At 34.3% G+C, this 22,945-nt stretch overlaps 1 pseudogene; it reads right to left on the bottom strand.

Annotated features, from left to right (window-relative positions):
- LOC135206583 (uncharacterized) overlaps positions 1-15,323 on the bottom strand; it is a 302,401-nt pseudogene extending 287,078 nt beyond the window's left edge.
- Positions 15,324-22,945: the final 7,622 nt, after the last annotated feature.

Below are 22,945 nucleotides of genomic sequence, written 5' to 3'. Positions count from 1 at the left end.
ATTAATTAAGTATTAATTGCTAGTCTATTGAATCAAATAAATATTAGGAGACAAAATTTATTACCTTTGCGACTCAAAATTTCTTCTAAAAACATAAAGGCATTAACACGGAGATGTGCCGGTTGAATTATTGTTCCGGGGAAAGAAAAAGTCTTCCATTTTGCAGTTGTAAACGTAAAAGAAAAAGAATTTCAGCTGTCTGGAACAGAAAACAAAACCTTAGAATTAAGAATTTGAACCAGACAGACTGGTCAAGGTTCTAATGATTTTTAATGGACCAATAATATTTTTCATTTTGCTTAAACAATTTGTGGTTATATTACTATTCTATCAATCATTTAAAATAAGATGATATGAAAAAATAGTAACTGTAAATCTAAGCTTATTCAAAGGATTCCACTCTAAAAACGAAAATATGATACTAAAAATTAAATTCCCCTGCAAAAGCGCGCCAGTAGGATGTAAAATCGTTTCTGGCTTTAATGGGAAAGGATGAAAAAAATCCAACCTAAATTATTATCCTTTTCTATATTGTTGACCTTCCCCTAATTCTTTTTTATATTTTTTCTGTATGTTCTTTGTAGCCAAGTCATAGAGTTTCCTACAAAAGAACGCTTATGAAATAGCTTTAAATTAATGAAGGACTATTATCAATAGTCCTTCTGTAATTTCGGAAGAAAAATGGGGGAAGGTTAAATTTTAAGGAAAGGAATATGACAGGGAATATGAATGAGGAGCTGCTCATGCACCTCTTTTGAAAATTTCCCTGTCAGTGATGAGTGTAGGACTCCACCTTCTAACATCTGTCAGGTGCAAATACTTTGTTTCTAACCATTTGTATATGTGCATGTACTATCTCGCTAGTATATATGTTTTGAATTTATACAACTTTGAGTCAGTATTCAGACGGCTTAGCAATAAAGCCAACACCTTAGATTTTCAAGCATTTCTCATTTCTTCCCCATATTTTTATACATACTATATATATATATATATCTATTTAATATATATATATATATATATATAGATATATATTATAAATATAATAATTACTATATATATAGTAAATATATACATATATATAGTATATATATATATATATATATATATATATATATATATATATATATATATATTATAGTATATATATAGTTAGAGACGCTCATGTGTGTGAAACGTTCAGATTTTGCGGAAATTTTGGGCACAGGGGTCCACATTTGGACCAGCCGTGGAAAATGACAATTGTCTAATGACGTTACTGGAGCCTCCTTGTACTGCGGAAATCTGACTGTCGTCCCGAAAATTTACATAGATGTATAAGAGTTCAGTTCATAAGTGCACAAACACAAACACACACACACACACGCACACACAGACACAGACACACACACGCACACATACACACACACACACACACATATATATATATATATATAATATAATATATTAATAAATAGTATATATATAATATAAATAATATTATATACAGCATTTTCCATTTTGTTCTAGTGAATATATATATAATTAATATATTATTAATATATATATATAGTATATAATTTATATATAATATATAATATATATATATAATTATATCCTTCGGCCCATCCGTGGGAGAGCTGTTAATTATATATATAGTTCAATTCATAAGTGCACAAACAGACACACACTCATTTATATATATATATATATATATATATATATATATATATATATATATAATATATATATAATATATACAGCATTTTCCATGTTACAGGCGTTTCTCGTTGGACGTGTGGGTTGCATGTTCACCTACCGATTCGGTAGTCGCGAGGTTCGATTCCCTGCTCTGCCAACGTGGAATCAGAGGAATTTGTTTTTGGTGATTAGAAATTCATTTATCGATATAATGTGGTCCGGATCCCACAATAAGCTGTAGGTCCCGTTGCTAGGAAACCAATTGGTTCCTAGCCACGTAAAAAATATCTAATCCTTCGGGCCAGCCGTGGGAGAGCTGTTAATTAACTTAGTGGTCTGGTTAAAGCAACATCTACCTAACTTTTTTTATATGCTCAGTATAGAAGCATAACGATACATTGAGATTTCACTAACACTAATATACCTAACTTTTCCATGTTACAGGACGCTCCAGTGATGTCATAAATGTCCAAACTGCCACAAAATGCGAACGATCCACAGACTTACATAAGCTTTTCATCAGGTTAATAATAATAACAAAAACTTGACAATTCATTTAAAGTCCTTCGTCTACCAAAACATTCAGTATTGTAGAAATATTATAGCCTTGAAGCTGCGACTATACTAACGGTCTCCATTTTTCTTCGTCCTTTTAAAGAAGCCATTCGAAATGGGAGAGGCTCTTTAACGTCCCTGTCGGCTATGGCGAATATCGATAATGGATATTGGATTGTTAGATGACAATCGGTTTTCTTTAACGGAAGGCAGCATTATCATAAATCCTTTTCAGTAAACTATTTCTGTATCTGATGCGAGTTGCTCGTGAAGGATATGTCTGGAAAACCTATTGAACTCCAGGTTTCGTCATCGTGGATTCTTGAAATATAATAGTTTTTTTTTTTTTCTTTTTTTGTAGATTCGAAAATATAGCATGATGACTGTACCTTATTTCATATTTTTCAGAACCGATATATCAAGGAAGACGAATGTCGTTATAATATACAATTTTCGGTCTATCCATTTCTGTTTTTAGCAGATATCCCTATGTAACGCTTGCTTATCGAAGTAAGGCAGATGTGTATCGGATTTCATAAATCATACTTTGAATTGTGAATATGCGACACCTGAAATAAATGTAGTTTAAGACCTTGAGAATGGGAAATACCCCTAAATTCTTTCAATTATATTGCCTCCAGATATTCATCCTAACTTTACAATTAAAGTAGAACAAGGCAGTTTATCTTACTACTAGATGTTCAAAAGCAAGCTCCGGATTTGCCCTTGATTCTTTCTTCGATAAAAAGAATCATATGGCAAGCAGCGGTTTACTTGCCCTTGTATATAATATTAACACATTATATTCGAAACAAGGTAAGGCCACAGCTCAGCTGACAGCTTGTTTCTGAAACAACATCTGTTTAATCAAACAAATTTTAACTATTAAGAAAAGAGAAACCCTTTGTGCCTCTGTCAGATTTTCCTTTTTTTTTTATTTATTTATTTATTTTTTTTTTTTCCCTTTTCAAGTGTTCTTTCCCAGATGATATTTCGCCTTGCTTGGGTAAACACCTGTGTTATGGGTATATGGTATCTTCAAAGCAATTCTTAACATGCCCAGTTTGAATGGTATTAAAATATAGTCATCATATAAACATGAATTGGAGATGAATGATGATAAAGAAAATGTAGATGCAACCTAATTACCAAAGCACACAGAAAATCCATCTGACTCATCAGCTACAAATCACAAACTAAATACCTCTGGTCTGCAGTCGAGGAGGTCGCCGAGAACGAGGGCTGACTTGCGTTCTAAACTGGGATCGGCCCCCGGCCCTAGTTGTCTCCTCCACAAGTACAGAGGCTCAAAGACGTACATCGCTTCTCCTCCTGCAGTCAAGAGCTCTCCTGCAAATGAGGATCCTGCACGCTGGTAAGTCAGCAAAATCACCTGTAAAATGAGCGTTGATTTGAGAATGTACTGACGATAAAACAAATATTAAGGTCTCAATGATCAGATTTGATGCTTTTATCACATTTCTTAGTTTGGTGATTGAGGGCCAATGCGTATGAAATTCAGAATTATTCGTCAAGTTTATCATATGCTTTTAACTATAATTAGAAAATGCTTCACGAGAGAGAGAGAGAGGAGAGAGAGAGAGAGAGAGAGAGAGAGAGAGAGAAGAGAGAGAGTGTGTTGGTAATTTAAAAAGATTCGTTAATAGTTGATTCCAGTAATTCAGCAAGTAATTTACCGAGTAGGCTTTCAATACATAATTTGGGCAACAAGCTATGTGGCAGAAAATGAAATACGAAAGGTAAAAATAGTGCATACTATTTACAGGTTTATTTTTAAAATAAGAATGGTTGTTTGAAAAAATAAACTAAAATATAAAACGTAAACTGGAATGTTGGAATGAATGAAAAAAAGGCGCCCTTTTTTGCATGTGGCAAATAGAAGGCAAGAGCCGGAAAAGCAATGTCAATTAAAGGATCGACAAAGGGTCTATTTATTCTGGCATTCATTGACAAAAAATCCCGTTGCTGCTGCAATGCCCTGAAGCACATAATCGTTGGAGTTCGATATGGTTCGGTAAAAGTCCTCTTTCCGATAAACCAATACTGGTTAAAAGAGAGAATGAAGCAGTAAATTCTTAATGGAGCTTTCATTAAACCGAGCACATACTGCCTCGGAATGGTTACCGGTTAGTTCAGTTATTCAGAAGACACCTTCATATCGATGCCATAAACACTGTATTTCTCCCGAAAATTAGTCAGACTTCGGTTGGTTTCAAATCGCTAAATGATGCAGATAAGACAACAGCAATATGATGGAGAGAAAGGCGATTTGCCCGTCCCTCATATGCATAAAGCTGTGTTTTAGTCCAAATTGGAAATTTATGGCTCCCTCACTTAGGAAGACAAGACCCTGGAATATTATATCCGATGAACCTACAGTTGTAGGGGATTTGTAAAAGGAAGGGAGCGAGCCAGCCACAAATAAATAAATAAATTAATAAATAAATAAATACATACATAAATAAATAAATAAAAATAGAAGCATTTTGATCCCGGTGTAAGATGTATGGTATAAAGTGGGGAGGAAAACAAGAGTCCAACCCTCCCCTCCCCATCTTAGACATCCTAAAGAGAAAACCACATTCTTGTAAGAAGCTCCTTAAGAGATAGTTCAACAATTTACAGTGAAGGGAAATTTATGTTTCATTTACGGTGCCATAATTGCAACACCTGTTTTGTTTCAGATTCTGGATTCATAATATAGCCGTAACACGAAAAAATAAATAAATAAAAAATCCGAAGTATAATTTGATATTATTTAACAAGTCATGTGGCAGAAAAAGAATATTTAGATTTTATTTTTCCTGCCACAATACGGAGATGACATTGGAGGCAGGACTTTAGTTGATCTTTAGCTGAATTAAGCAATACAAATATTTCCATATCTTTAACAATACTCATTGATATGTTTAAATAACTCTAGTAAGTATTACCTTGATTGAAGGAACATGTACAAATGAGACATGCATGCAATAAACATGCAAACACTCGAGTATGTTTATTATGATAGATGAGATCTTCATTAATTCAATTATCTCTCTCTCTCTCTCTCTCTCTCTCTCTCTTCTCTCTCTCTCTCTCTCTCTCTTAGAGTAATACTGATCTCATTATTAGTTTTTAAGGTGATCTGGGGACGATTATCAAAGCATGAATATTCAATATTGGGAACCTGAGCCTCAATGATGATCCACTGGCCTACGTTTCAAAACTTTTTGTACAAAGGTCAAGGGTTTTCCAATTGATTTAGGACCCTTTCTGTATGATGAATTCAAAAATGTAACTCATTTTCCTGGATCAGGTCTGGTTTCTAAGATATAGCCTATTTATATTCCAGCATATTTTTCCAAAAAATCGCAATTATCCAAGCGTTTATGGGCTTTGTTTTCGCAAAACCGGGTCGTGGATAACCTTTAATAATTTCGTGTATTTTTCTTTTCAGGTCTGGATATGTATAAAAATGGATCAGAAGTGTAAAAACCATCTTAATAGGTTCTGTTACATCTGCGGACATGTGTTTCTTCCAGACCGTCAAGCAAAAATCGCGGATTTTGTGAAGAAGGCACATCAAGTTTACTTTGGAGTCAAACTTGGGGACCAGGATAAGCCATTCGCTCCCCATATCTGCTGCAAAACATGTGTAGAAAACTTCCGGGATTGGAGGAACAAGAAAAGGAAGAGTATGCCATTTGGTGTCCCAATGGTTTGGAGGGAAGGGAAAGATCACGTTACCGACTGCTACTTTTACATGACAAATGTCACCATGGAATCTAGTTCTGATTCCAAATCTAGTGACATGACTGATATAGCTGAGTGTGGTGCATACAGGCCAGAAGAGGAAGACCAACCGGTGCCTTTGACCCAAGCCAAACTCAATGACCTGACACAAGACCTGAACCTTTCCTACTATGAGATGCAGGGCCTCTGTAACACTGTTTTTTGGATTTTGCTCCTTATCAAAGCATTGGATGTAGCTGAAAGTTGACATATGTATATTTTTACAACCACACACAAATTTTGTCAGCATTATTAATGACCTAAACCCGATAGTTTTAATTTTTATAGAGTAAAAATGATCTAGCCGACGCCATGGCCAATGATTACGAGCCAAGAGTCGAAAAACATCATTACGCAAGCAAGGTAAACACCTTTTGACGAAATGTTGCCCCATCCATCCACCAGACAGAAACTCATTCACCTTGTTCCATCGGCTCTGAAACCCAAAGACTTTATGAATGGTGGAACGATACATAGATGTGGGTGGGGTATCTGTGCTAGCATAGTAATACTACTGTGGCAGTAGTGCCGCAACAGTATAGCAGTAATATACATGAATTAAACGTTTAGGCCAACTGCTAGGATCCTTGAGGATCATTTAGCACTTCTTACAACTACTCGAGAAATGAGTTTTTATAGCCAGAAGTTAAATTTTCTAATCCAACAATGCCCACGATAGCCTTCAGTGTTATCCTGAATTATAACGAGGCCAAAGTGGGTGGAGCCTCATGGAGTCAACATTCTGACGATAATTTTTGATGAAGGTTTAAAGCCAAAATACGGTACCAGCTATTTTTTTTCAGTAAATAGGTATATAGCCAATAAATAAATAAAAATTACTTGACATTGGATATAGCAGTTATCAAATCAAGCTTGTCTACTATGTTTTTGAAAATTGCCAATTATTCCCTACGTCTTGTCAATCTGATTGTGACCTAGGATGTAAACTGGAATTTCTTAGGAAACTTATTTTGGGAGTTAGACTAATAATCGAAGGGTTTTTGTATTTATTAACATATTTTGTTGGTTTGTTCATTATGACAATTATCAGTGGAGAGGTTTCAAAGTTCATAAATGTGTACTGCTTTGCTTGTATTTAAATTTGTATGTCATTGTTGCCAGAGGTCTATCCTTCATCACGTATAGCCAATCATCCATCGAGAAAGAGGGAAGAAATGCTGTCATAAGTTATGTAACGAGTGCGTTCGAAACCTTTTCTCTGAGTAAGTTGGCCCGTCTTAAAAAAAAAGTCACTTTTACATTATAAGTACCAAATTTATTCAACCTACGTAATGCAAAATACAGTCAAAATTTATGTGTAGATATAATGTGTATGCTGAATAAGCATTAGATTTATGAAATGCATAGATAAAAAGTTATTGCGAAAAACCGTGTTGCAGAGGCCCTGAATCTCATAGTAGGAGTCTGGCCAGCCACTGGGTTCTCGTCTTTGAGAGAAACGTCTACTGGCACTAGAAACAACATTCTATTGGTATCAGGAACGCGAGAGAGAATTTAGAAAATTCTTCACGTTTGATGAAGCATCAATGGTCTGCTGTAACAATATTGCTGCCCTAACTGAATTACTTGGTCTGAAGTATAATGCTATGGAACAGAGACTTTTCATTTACACATCTAACAGAAGACTCAAGGCAGTTCTTCTGAATAGCAGAAATAAGTTTTCATTGACCCCTGTTGGGCACTCAGTTGAAATGAAAGAATCCCAGAAAAGCATGGAATGTCTGTCGTATGCTCTGAACTACCAGGAATATAAATGGTTGATCTGTAGAGATCATAAAGTTGTTGGACTCATCCTAGGACTTCAAGGTGGCTACACAAAGTATCCATGCTTTCTGTGCTTATGGGATAGTCGTGCTGATGACCAGCATTATGTCAGACAAGAGTGGCCATCAAGACAAGGATTAAAAAACCTGGGTCATACAACGTTGTGTCCCACCCCCTGGTTGAACCGAGCAAGATATTACTTCCACCCCTCCACCTCAAACTCGGTCTCATGAAGAACTTTGTAAAGGCATTGGCCAGGGAAGTTTCAATAAAAATCATGGAGAAACTTAAGGCTGGTATGTTTGATGGTCCTCAAATAAGGGAACTCATCAAGGACGCTAGTTTTGATGATGTACTGAGTCATTGCAAACTTCTTTGGCAACCACAGAAGTTCCTAGTATCAGAAGGTGGTTGATGAGTTGATGGGAATTTTTTGCCAACTTGGTGCGCGCATGTCAGTGAAAATGCACTTCCTCCGGTCTCATCTGGACTATTTTCCAGAGAATTGTGGAGACTTCAGTGACAGGGTGAACGCTTTCACCAAGATATCAGTGTTATGAAGGCCGATGGAATGTCAACTTTCTGGCCGACTACTGCTGGTGCATGAAGAGGGATGTGGAGTCTGCTCAGCACAGACGGAAGTCCCTGAAAAGACCATTCATTCATGAGCAGCTTCCTAAGTTCATGATACTCTTCTTGCTATCTATTCAAAATATTTTGTAAGCCTTCTATGAATAAATCAGTCTAATATTTTCAATGTTGTTTAATTCATCTACAATAGATCGGAATTTAGGATATTTCTAATGTGCTAATATTTCATTAACTTTATCTGATTGAGTAAAATGAGTATGATTTTGGATTCAGTGCAAAAAGGTGGCCTAAAATCAGATATTATATGTTAGACCTTGAAAACAGCGCAGGCCAGTGTAATGTGTCATGACTGACACTTCGTGGCTAAAATAATTTCTTTCGAAAGTGTAATCTCTATTCAATATCCTATCTCAAAGTCTATGTAAAATACACCAAACAATGTTCGAAAATATCTAATTTTGGGGCAATTCTTCAACTGTAGCTGTGCTCGCTTTACAGAAAAGATATTTACACAGCTTGCGTTTTTATGAAAAATTAAATAACTCTTCCTTCAACTATATTTCGGTAGCTGAAGTGGGATTCTTATTTTTGTATTGATGTAATTATATGATTATTGATCGTTCTACGAATACCTGCGAGCTATGTTAATAGATTAAGAGGCTTAATAGCCTCTAACTTTAACATTTCATTACATTTCTTAGATGAGCTCGTCACGACAACGCCTTCAGTCTACAAGTTTAGTGGAAAAAATGCTTGTAGAAGGTAATGGAAAAATAATGGGTCTAAAAAGGTTTTAAACTGACTGAAGATTCTCAACCAGCGATCATGCTGGTAGTGATTTGATACTCTGAGACTCGAGTGGACGTGATAACCTACAATAAGCACATCTTTTAATAAAAATCCAAGGCATTTGCACAAAAATGAGTTCGTTTTTGTAACGGGAAGGAAGTCAAAGAGGACAGATTTTTTCCAAACAGTGTAGTTCATTACGTTCCTGGGACGTGCAGAGTATTAATCATAAAACACTCTCTTCTGACATTGCTAAGCTACTTGCGGCAGGTTCAGCGCTGAAATGATTTCAGAACAGAAAGCAATCACCTGACTTACGCATTTATTTGAAGATGATTTTATGTGTTTTTAGGTATGATTAACATGGAAAGAACATAGCTTTAACAATATATATTATTGCAGGTACTTATATTTATAAGGATTGAAAACCTCAATGACATTAAAATAATTTCATTTTTCTCGGTGACTCTTTTCAGAGTGGGACTGTAGAGTACACTCGGAGGTCTAACTCATGCTACAAGAACGATGCAGCTTACTCTGTTGCATCAAATTAATGTTGGATTATAGTTTTTCAGGGATGAAAAAAAAAATATTTCATAAGTATTTGGACACTGAATTAAGTGCTAGCATGACTAAGCATTATGAGATTAAAGCTTTATATTTAATTGTTTTATTCCACTGTTACAAACTACGACGGTAATACGAATTAGATCAAATTGGCAGAGAAATAAGTTAGCATTGAACCGCCGATCATTCACAAAAAGTGATTAGCATATTTGATTACAGAAAAAATAAACTGGGCTCATAACATATAACTGCAATCTAATCTGACTAATTTGTTAAATAAATCATGTGTCAGAAGATAGTGACGATTACTAAAGGGTCAGCAGTAATTAAGGGAACATTGACTGACTATGAAAAAGTGACGTTTCTCCTATGCTGGATAAAGAATGAAAAGCAAGAATTTAATCGATGATGACTTCCAATCTAACATATGGTTTTGGATGTGAAACCAAATTCCTTAGGGATTTCGTTAAAAAAAGAAAATTCGAACACCACTTTACAAAAACGTATCATCCCTACATTAAAGTTGATTATAACAACACATTCAATTCATTCTTAATTTCCACGAATACGAACAATTATGTTATTATCTCTAATTCAGTTTGGTTGCCCTAAAGCGTTAACATAAAAACAGAGCCGTTTAAAGGAATTCTACCTGATTCTTGGTTGTCTTTTTAAGTACTGTAAAAATATTGTAAGTGGGTCAATACAGGAATTATATACTATAGTCTTGCACCGCGACGAGAGCTCTCTGGCGTGGCGTTTAAAGATCCGCCCTGTTGCCAATTTTACAAAATCAACAACTGATACGTGTGTGACAGGCCTTTGAATGTCTTTGAGACAAACACAGAGGCTATAATTATAAGATTATAGGGGCTTTTTCATTCCCAGATACTTTAACCTCCTTCCTATTCGGCCAACGCCATCTTGATTCGGCCCTGCTCTCGATCTCTCTCTCTCTCTTCTAAATCTTACAGCTGTCCGAGCGAGAGCTTTTTTATGGGATAACATAGGCCCTCCATTCGCCTTTTCCTCTAGAAAATACCTATTTATTTTGCATACGATTGCCTTTCCTCGGCTGTGATGTTGATGTGAGTCGGTGCCAAAGTCACTCCGCACTTCACCCAGGCCACAAAACTTTGCCATATTCAAGCATTATTCAATCATTGTTTCCTATCTACTAATTTGTTGGAGAGAGGGAGAGAGAGAGAGGGAGAGAGATTTGTCTGTATACGATTGTTTATTTTCTCACTCGTCAAACTTACTCTTTTATGCTTTTTTTCATATTCCCTTGCTCACCAATTTATTTAATACCAACGATATTAAAACATCAAGATATTTATAGAAAGGAGAACTAAGCGGCTTACCCGTGGATTTAAACGCACGTGGAACTGTTTGAAATATTGGCAATAGCACCAAAATGAGATGCCATGTTGATAGAAAATATGACTCCGTTACTTGTTATTGCATAAAAAAAACTTTATCATTCGTGAACCTATGTAATTGATTTAGAACTGCGTAACGGTAAAAATGATATTTGATATCTGTAATGGGAGAAATAGTTTCATCTCTCTGTTGTTATAAACTTGGCAGATATGCGGAGATTAAACACACGTGGGAGGAACCAAACAGCCCAGCCAGAGAGCACTGGTCCTTTTGGAAATACTATAACTGGGACAAACAACTGCAGTTTACTTAAAAGATCATTTGAGAATTCTTTAATTAATCTACTATTATTATAAATCGTTGACACGCCATGCAAACGGGGCTAATCGGAGAAGTAAAAACACTATAAACTTTCTTATAACCAGAAATACACGCATACACACACACACACACACACACTCACACACACACACACACATATATATATATATATATATATATATATATATGATATATATATATATATCTATATATATATATATATATATATATATATATATGTATATATATTTGAATCACATTGGGATCAAACGGCCTCCCGTGAATGACAAACGAAGGGCTACCAAATGAATCCACACACACGCACACACGTATATATACATATATATATCAAGCCACTACCTTATCCTAAGTCAGGTCCTCATTTCCCCAGTTTATTATAAATGTTGTTCCTCATGTTAAGGTCATCTTTACACTTTATTCTTAATAAATTACTTCATCTTACACAGCTATATTGACTTCCCAAATAACATTTTTTATATATGATTTTTATGCTCTCTAATTCCTCAAATGCTCGAATATTTTTTCCTACATATTCCATATACACACGCGCAATGTAAATATATATATAATTAACATATATAATTATATATATATATATATATTATATATATATACTTATAGATCATATAATACATATTATAGATATAATATATATATCTATATCTTAATAAGATAGATAGATATATATATATATATATGATATATATCTATATAATATAATATATGAAATGATATATCTATAGATATAGACAATATATAATATGATAGATATCCTATATATAATTAGATATTTGATATGATATATAATATATATATACACTGATATAAGATATAATTCTATATTATTAACATATCCATTAAGATAGATATAGACTATATATATATATATATACATATATCCTATATATATAATAATAGATAGATATATCATATATTATTAATATAATATTATAGATCTATATATAATCATATATATATAATATATATTATAATATCTATATATATACTATATATATAATACATACTATTAATAATATACATATAGATATATCTATCTATCTATCTATATATACCTATATATAGATATATATATATATATATATATATATATAGTATCATAATCTATATATATATATATATATAATATATATAATCTATATATATATATATATATGAAGCTAATCAACACACGAACGTGTGTGCCTGTGTATGTGTTTGTATGCTTATATGCGTGTGCAGGTCTGTGCCTGTGTGTGCCTGCTAATGGTTCTATGGAAAGGGCGAAAGAGAAAAGGAAAGTGAATACATAATCAAGATATAAAAGCAGACAACAATATTCTAGTTCATACCTTTTTCACCGGTGTACCATCTACGGATTCATGAAGCTTGAAATAGCCATTGTAAATCATATCGTTATTTTTGTTCATTATTCTATTACCGTCCAATATATATTTCATATTAACTTTCGTCTGTCCTTCAATAACCGGGTTATTCCCGTTTTGATCTTGAATGTCATTCCGTCTTTCTCCTGGAGGAATTTTATTCACTTCGTCATGGTCCAATGCGGCTTTCATATTTCCTGCAATATTTTCCGCTACATTTTGCTTTTCTTCTTTGTTATTTTCTTGGCCTTTATCATCATTGGCGTTAGCATAGTCATTCATATCTCCATTATTGTTGTCCTTTTCAACATCATTTTCGTGTAATTCCTGGTTCACTTCCTCCTCTTCATTATTGTCATCATTTTCATCATCCTCATCGACCTCTTCTTCATCTTCTTCGTCATTGTTATTAGCGAGAACATCTTTTCCATCATCATTATCATCTTCGTTTGCTTCATCAATTTTTCCCTCGTAATCATCAACATCACCGTTAAAATTAGCATCGCCTTCCTTCATCTTCTGAGCCATTTCTAAAAGATCCGGATACTCTTTAACGAAATCGTTCTCGTCCTCGTCACTAGGTGGCTCTGCTTTCCTGTCTGACCTCCTGTGGATTCCTTCCCACCTCAGTTCGTTCTCTTGGTCTGTAAGCAGAAAAAGTAAAAATAAAAACAAAAGCAACCTGGTTTTATGATCTCTCGTTTTTTTTCTTTTACTGCCACTGTCTTTTGTTTGGGCAAGGGGGAAGGCCATGTTGAGCCGACACAAGGAGTCCAATATTTTTCCTTTTGCTAATTTCGGAACTGGGAGACTTTTTTTTATCCTCAATAAAAATCACTGGGAGAGAACCAAGTACTACGAGAACAGTTGGAATATTACTCGTGTTAGAGGTATATCGTTGGGGAAAATGACTGCAGTTCTAAAAAATGTAGCCATATTGATAAAAACAAAATACATTTAAAACCAGTAAAATAAATATAATCAACCATGCGAACCAGAAAAATAATAACCAGAAGTTCTAAGAGAGAGAGAAAGAGAGAGAGAGAGAGAGAGAGAGAGAGAGAGAGGAGAGAGAGAGAGACAGCTTGCTTAATCACAGGACAGAGCCAAAAAATGTACTTAAGCCAGTACTTTCTTGTCAGCTAAATAATAAATTAATAAACCAATTAATTCTGAAGAAATTATTATAATGTTATCAGTTTGAAAGGATAACAAATAACACTAATTAAATTGACCCAGAAAAAGGTCCGATAGCACTCGTTCATGTGGACGACAATAGTCTCAGACATAGGGACGTGAAATATAAAATTAAAGCATTTTCCACGGTATAATGTTGTTTAATTGAAGCCTCTTCTCGATTTTAATGAATTCAAAGGAACGAAATTAGATAAAGACAAACATACGGGAGTTTTTTGTTCATGTCACCTCCATCCATATGAGAAACTCAGTCTTCCTAAAAAGAACGTTATATAAAAAGTTAAATAATTTCTCCTTTACAATGAAAAATTACTATCGCAAAGGAAGTTTATTATGTATTTGCATTAATCAACACCATACGACTAGAGAATTCTGCTGATACCTATCAACTCCTTCCTATCTAGTTAAAATTATATATTAATAGCATTTACTGATAGAAGAGAAAAGTATAAGCACTCTTCGTTGGACATAACAATTTTTTTATCTATTCAATTAATTTCTATTTCTGTGACAACATTTGCAGCGTAATGACTGATCATACCCTTTATCTGTTACCTGCCTAACTTACCTCTGTAGAGAACCTAACACAAGGCAAACATGCACATACACAAACACACGCACACACATATATATACATAATTATCTATTCATTTGTATAAAAAGTCACAAGTACGCAAATAAATATAGACAAAAAGATTGATATGAGAACTGTGAATTCACTACAGTTTGGGCTTATTTCACAATATTAGATGCAAACATGAACAGACTAAATAAGCAAAATAATAATCTTTACAACAATGATTTTTGGTCAAGGATAACAACAGAAGATAGATGTCTCCCTCGAAATTATTTTTGGGGAAGTATTTTAAATTGTTTTTATTCATGATTATAGATAAGAACAATAATTTTAATGAGAAACGTTCATACTTAAAATGTATGATAGACCTTACTAAATTAAAGGAGATAACGAAATAAGGAAATAAAAACAAATGCAATGACATTACCAGAATCCATTGCTATATCAACCAGCTGCGAGAAGCTGATGTAGAAATAGCCCAAGATCACAGCAACGACCCAAAACTTTCTGTTTTTGGAAAGACGCTGCGCCATTCTTCTCAGGCCCATCTTGTTCACTCTTGGGGATTATACAGATTCGCCTTTGAAAATATCCGTTCTGGGACCTCTTATGTAGTCTTCAGTTCTTCTTTGCGTGAATCCGTTAAGAAAAGTATCACACATATATACGTATATATATGTCACATCTTTATTAAAAATCAGATAATGAAATGAATATTAATTTCTTGGTAAAATTTTCAGTTAATTCTTACTTTCTCAACCGTTGAAAAAGACAATAGGATTCGTGATAATTCATTTACGAATAAGCTCAGGGCGAAATTTTCTGTATGTCAAATCATTACAATCTAAACTGATCGATTTTGTTTGGGGGCGAAAAAAGTTCTCATTTGATGTCCAGTTATTTTCCTTCTTTTTCTGAACCACGATTCCCCTACTCTTACTTTTACAAGATAATGCTCTTATTATATGAATGAAAAACAAAAAGATTTACACACGATTTACAGTAGGCATAAGAGGCACTCGGGTGATGACATTTTTGTTGCCAGCAGTTTCAGAATCGGTTTTGGCTGTTTTCACACAAGATATGTACATACATACATACGGTATATATTTTCATAAAACTACAAATGGTGTTTAATATCGAATTCGCGCTACTTCGGGAATATGCTCGAAGGGAAATTGTATGGAAAGGTAGTGAAATGTCTCGAACTCATGACACAATACCTTTCCAACGACTGCAGTCGTACTAGAAAGAACTACAGAGAAAACGTCTGTACTAAAGTTTACCAATAAAACCAATTAACATTAAACCCAAATACATCTTGGAGACAGTTTAATTGGGTTATCTTCACCTAGAAATGCACTATCTCTTCTTCAAAAACTCCAGCTGACTATATACAAGAGAAATAGAGAGGGCTGAAGTACTTTTGATGTTGTTTTCATACAGAATAGGACCAAATGACCGAATAATTTTTGGAGCTTGCACAGCATGGCGGATTCTTTATTCTCTTGTTCCATAATAGATACTTATTTACCGAAGCATTTATAAATTCAAATGATGGATTCTGTTCCAGTCTACTAAGTTACACATAAGACGTATGGATTTCCGTGCTACTAAAACACTGTTTCTAACATTGTCCTCATTTATGGCAGTATACTGAATTGACAGATGTGCATAATTAGGCCGTTTACTCTTAGAAAATAATGCCAACTTCTTGCCATTCCTTCCCAGACCGTCTCGAACAAGTGGTGCTTTATGACGTATCTGCGACGTAGAGCCATCTCCTTTCCCTATAGATTAAAACAATTATTTTTCTTAAAAATTCACATATCATCATACAATATAATAATTTGCTTTCGAAATTTCGTATTGGCCAGGATAGGTAAAATTATATTTAACCATAAGTCAAACAACCATTTGATAAGGCATGTTGGAATATACGCTATATCAACGTCACTGATACACGTCACCACTTTTGCGGATGGTTGGGTGGCTAAGCGCAGCTTTAACCTCATTTTCGTGAGCAAAAATGTTAATGAAACAAATATGGAAATGCACAGTACTTCCGAAAATTAGGACGAAGTTTGAAACGCTCAGTGCTTTAGTGGCATGGAAATCCATAAGTCGGTTGAAAAGTTATTTAAGAAAAACACTATGTCATGGCCTCTGGAATGCATAACAAGTAGCTGTGTTATTATTACTTTGTAACCAGTTCTTCCGTAAAGAATTCCCGGCAAGGTATATCTATGATTTACTTTAGAAATCTCCTCTCCTACACTTCTATACTTCTCATTACTCTTAAGCGCAGCAGTTATGAAATTTGAAGATCAGGATTTTTTTATCTTTTGTTTTTTTATTTTATCCACGCCTTTCTCCAACCTTACATCGGTTTCTGACCCCACCAATTCTCCTCTAACCTAACCTGACCCCACCAATTCTCCTGATCTAACCTAACCTAACGTTTAAGCTGCATTGATGTGTGTTCTTACGTATGTATACGAATTTTATTGTCAGACAATTTACTTTAGAATTCAGCCTGGTTGTCATTGAAGAAAAGAAACGCATTTACAGGCTGATATTTAAGTTAAATGTCTTGTCTGGTGTGTTTCTGTCTTCACCAATAACGAACAGTTGACTTACAGTTGTGTTTCACATCTTCCTAGCTTATGTAAGGAAATGGATATATCATCTATTAATATGCCCAGTTATTTAATCATTTTCAGTTTATAAAAATTTGTTATCGCAATAATTCTTTGAATACTGATAGGCAACTTTAGTCAACTTTTCTTTCTAAATGCATTTCAATAACGCCAAATCTTATGAATCGTTATTTAAAATGAATCTGATATCTATGAAATTGATATCGAAAGTTCGCCACTACGGGTAGCAAACCTTTTCTATCAAAATTAATCTTTAAAAGAGAGTCGCTTTTATTATGAGGTTCCTGTGACAACAATGCCCAAAAGAAATCTTTCAATACGAGAGGAGAGCTCATTTTATGCTACGTGACTCGAGTTATAACGTCTCTGCTGCTACAGCAAGCATACGCATAGTATGTTCTGGTTTAGTCTTAAGGACCCATTCGAATAATGCTACATCAGGAACTCAGGATTTTGGAAGGCTGCCAAGAAAAGCAGATGTATAGATCTGTGACAATGCTTAAGTAAAGAATAAGGAAGGAAATAACCGACCAAAGAGATGGATCATCCAATACTGGGCGTGTTTGAAAGTGAAGACAATGTGTTTTGCACCCTTGAAATATTAAATTTTCTTCCTATCTTTTCTCTTGACCAGTTAGGATGTTTGTAAATAATAATAAGAATACGCAGAATGTGTGACTTTAAAGTGAGATTGAACTGAATTAAATACAGACTTTAGGCCAAAGGCCAAGCACTGAGACTATAAGGTCATTCAGCGCTGAAACTGAACTTGACAGTAAAAGATTTGAAAGGTGTAACAGGAGTAAAACCTCGCAGCTGTACTATGAATCAACTGTAAGGAGAGGGTGGAAAATAAGATGGAAGAAAGACAACATGAAAGGAGGTACAGTAAAAGAAAGAAGAAGGCACGCTGCAAAAAAAAAAACCCTACGGAGGTCTTTTAAGCAAGATGGAATGCTATAAGACAGCATTTCTTTGTACCGTATACTCGAAGATAACGTTGAAATAATAGTCTGGTATAATGGCCAATCGGCGCCAATTACGTCTCGAAAGTCCGCTTTATTCATTGACTTATGTGATTATCTCCCTAATATCTAATGTACCCCTGTAGTTCTGGTCTCAAAATATCAACAGAAAATATTTCTTAATATATTTTCCTATGTGTAGGTACCAGCATTGTAATGTGACTAGATTTTAGACCCCTAATAAGTGATGTTACTGGGTGTTCATACGATCTATGGCATCAATGATGAAATGTATCTACTGAAATAGTAATAGATACATAGACTATATTTTGTTACTGCAACTAAGTAAAGGCTTGTCGATCCTTATTTAGCAGAAAAACAATGCTTGTATCATATACCATAAAATAAAATGTTCCTTTTTTTCTCTCTTTTTTTAATCGGTCCTTACCAGAATCACTCCTTGGGTTTGATGGTTCTTACGCTAAAGCTCTCTAATGACCAAGTGTGGATTTGGATATTATCTGGGGGCAGTACCATTGTCGCTATCTAGAAAATTATCAGAACGGTATGTTAAGTCTGAATTGATGCTATGAAAATAAGATTTTTTGTTTGTGCTAATTAAAGCCTTATATCCATCACCTTTTGGACGATGGAGGATATGGATGGAATTCTCCTAACATAATATAAGGTTGCTGTGCTGTGTGAAAAGGACTCTTGATATCCCAACAAAGTGGAGACTGAGCAGTAATATATAATGAGAAACTATAAGTTGGAGTTTTCTGAGAACTGAATCGACAAAAAAGTGAGTTGGGACACTATATGCTGAAATATCTTATTTTTTTCAACATAGTTTACGGTAACCAAATAACAATCCTCAGTCTACTGAAAGTATGGCGAAAGTTGTAAAATATTGCTCTCTCACTGATGTCTTTACTTACATAATGCAATAGTTTTTATATCTTGATGTTGAAAATTTCAGATGAAAATTTATAGCGATTAGTTTTAAGCAAAATAATATTATGTTAGAAAACAGGTATGTTAGAGGTTTTTGGGGCCACTCTAAAATACAGAACAGGTAAATTTAAAAGATAGATTATATGTATTCCTGAACAAAAGTTAATTCTTTTATATATTGGTAATGAAATGGTAAAAGCACAAGCTTCACTTTTCTAATAAAAGGAGGTTCCAGTCACTACTTGGAAGGAAAATGTTGCCTCACTTTCGGAGGAAAGCCTTTTAAAAAATGAAGATACAAAGTAAGAGGTTTTTTAGTTATCATAATAAATAAATGCTTAAGCCAGTTAAGAAACCATTAACCTATACGTTTATCGGTGTGATGGGGAATTTATTTATATTTTTTCATTTAAATCCAAATCTGGAAGATTTAAGAAGGTATGATTAGAAATAGATTCCTACTTGTCTCAGTGAAACAATGATTCAAGTGTTGAATTTGGTTTTCCCTAATAGCACACGGGAAAGGGAATGCATTCCATTATTACATTCGGATTTCGAAGCTTTCAGCTGAAACCGAATCAAAGAAATATTATGAAATAAAATTTAGAAGTCTTTGTGGCTATTGCAATACACAAAATTGATGACTATTACCGGTAGACTCTTTATTTTTATAATATTTCTAAGAAAAGGCACTAACCCAGAGTTTAAGGGAAACTAATGAGCGATCCAGTTTTTTCCACTATTCCTAACATAGACGAAGGACCAACTATTTTTCATAATACAGCAAACACGTCATTTTAATTTTCGCAAGAATCCTGGTTTAGGGTCGACCTATTAATGTGGCCTCGCCAGTCTTTTAATTAAGTATGACGCAAACCACAATGATTGAAAATGAATCATCATGAGTTAGTCGATACATTTCAACGCTCAGTTGAAATGTAATATTCTAAAATCAGTGAAGTCGGGGCGAACTTTAATAAAGTAAACCAATATTATTATATGTTGTTCTAACAGATATATTATTTCTCGTTTTACCTGAAGAATTTAATGAATCTTCATATTTAATATTATTTTTTAAGTACATAACTATTTATTATTATTTTATAAACACATTTTAGAAAGACAGTTGCTCTTGAATATTATAAAATAAAATGACATCGCATTCGATTTATTGCCTGGTGTTCAGTCAGTAAAATATTCAAAAAGTGACAAGACGCACTAACACGCTTCTGATGTCATTTGAATCCTAGGCGTTTCCTCAACAGCTATAGTAGATTCACATCAACCGTACATTTAATGTCTAGGGCCGTCCCTTACGACGCTCCTAATTGGCTGTTGATAAGCCAATCACAGGGCTGGAAACTCTCAGTCTCTCGAGAGAGTTCACATGGGCAGGATGTGTGTTTCCCCTCTCCTGAGGTATACGTTTGAAAGACGTATCCCTCAGGAGAGGAGGAACACACATCCTGCCTATGTGAACTCTCTCGAGAGACTGAGAGTTTCCAGCTCTGTGATTGACTTATCAACAGCCAATCAGGAGCGTCGTAAGGGACGGGCCTAGACATCAAATGCACGGTTGATGTGAATCTACTATAGGACAAATTCATTGTGAATGTTGAGCTTTGTCGGCTCAAATAAACTTCGTAGAAGTTTCGCAACATGTCGTTCAGTGCACAAATATTTTGAAACCTGGAACTCGTGTGACAGTCGCCAAAGCGGTTTCGGGAATTTACACACGTCTTCCTGGAACTGAGACGTTCGACAGCGAGGCACATTTGCTGCATATTGGTGCTGCTGTTCAGTGATTCTGGGACATATATCATGTCCCAGAATCACTGGGACATATCTTATCTATCTTATCTATCTATCTATCTATATATATATATATATATATATATATTACATATATATATATATATATATATATATATATATATGTTATATCACATTACCGTGTTTCAAACACATACATCGAGCTACAAATGTCCTTTAATATCTAATTCGCTCCACCTCGGAATTAAGTATTATCATATATGTTCAACCGAAGGGGAATATTTTTTAGTCAATAAGAGATTTGTCGGCTCAAGGGCGCGAACCATCGAAACCAACAAATCCAGGACGCACAGTGAAGCTATAAACCACACCGCCAACGCAACAGGCTATAAGTTTATACCGCCTCTTAACTACAAATACCTGTTGCTCTCAGGTGTTCGGTTATGCATATATGATAATATATTAATTCCGAGGTAGAGCGAATTAGATATTAAAGGACATTTGTATCTCGATGATGTATATATATATATATATATATATATATATATATATATTTATATATATATATATATATATATATATATATATATATATCATATATATATATATATATATATTATAGTAAGTATACAGACATGGTTATCGTATTTCCGCTGGGCAGGCATGTCTGTTTTAGCATCGAAGACCGAGCTTTTGGTCTGAGCCTAGATATGGTGGTGTTAGCTATTCTTTCGCCCAGAGACTAAGCGAAGATTATTTCCCATCGTATAGATGAAATCCGGGATTCCTCTGAACATTCACCCCGCGGGGGCATAGAGACAATGTGACCGGAAGTTCGGGTTGTCAGGTGACAAGACAGTCTGACTGAATATAGATGAGATGGAATATTCCATTGTTGAGAGTAAGTTGAATTCTATTGTAGACGCTGCCCGTTCAAAATTATCCATGATTATTATATTGTTATACAATTTTCTTTTTCTTTTGATCCTACATGTATTTCTTTGATGCAATATATACTAGGGTTTAGCAGTGATGCCTCTATCTCTTTACCAGGTATATTTTAATGGACCCATGATGAACTTTGGACTAAGAATGTACAGGTGTCAAGAACATTCGAAATGATGCATTTTACGGCAAAAGATAATGACAGGTTTATGTGACTTGGTTAGTGGTGATCATGTCGTTGAAATGACTGAGACGGTTGTGGTTAGCAATGTGATAAATGATATGCATTTTTGGTAGTAATATGAATTTGGTATTTCCATTTGGTTTAGTTACCGCTATGTATTGAGTTCCGTTTTCTTTTATCTATTTTTCAGCCTTGTTTCTAGGAAGTCAGATTTTATGATTCATAATTCTTAGACCAGATAATTCTTTCGTTAGATTTTCGAATACTTCTTAGACCAGTTTATACTTTCGCTAGATTTTCGAGTAAAGTTTATTTTGTATATCAGCATCTGATTCAGCAGCCTTACCCAGTTGTTAGATACGAGAGAGAGAGGATTTTCTTTTTCTTTTTCAAGCGATCATGGGTACATCCTGTCTCTGTAGCCCATTGCACGATAGTATCCTGTGTTCTGCTTATCCTATTTCCTACAGAAAGTGTTCAGTACAAATCAGGATTTATAAGGATAAGGTGTTGAATTCTTTCTGTTTTCTATCCCAAGAGCTTCAGTTTCTTAACATCAACACCTGAATCTTTTACTATTTTATAATAGACATTCACATACTTAGGGTAATTTTCGTAGAATTTCTACAATAGATATCATTATGTCTTCGTAATATGACACAGCTTTTTACAAACACAAAATGTCTAAGTCGCTGGATATTAAACGACATTTGTGCCTTAATAATTGTGAATAAAAAATGTCAATGTATGTGACATTATATGTGTTGTGTAATATACTATATCTATATATAATATATTATATATAATAATAATAAATTATA

Source organism: Macrobrachium nipponense, chromosome 11 (assembly GCF_015104395.2).
Source record: "Macrobrachium nipponense isolate FS-2020 chromosome 11, ASM1510439v2, whole genome shotgun sequence".
NCBI lineage: Eukaryota > Metazoa > Arthropoda > Malacostraca > Decapoda > Palaemonidae > Macrobrachium > Macrobrachium nipponense.
The sequence above is the reverse complement of the archived record's forward strand: the minus strand, read 5'-3'. Positions and strand labels throughout refer to the sequence as shown.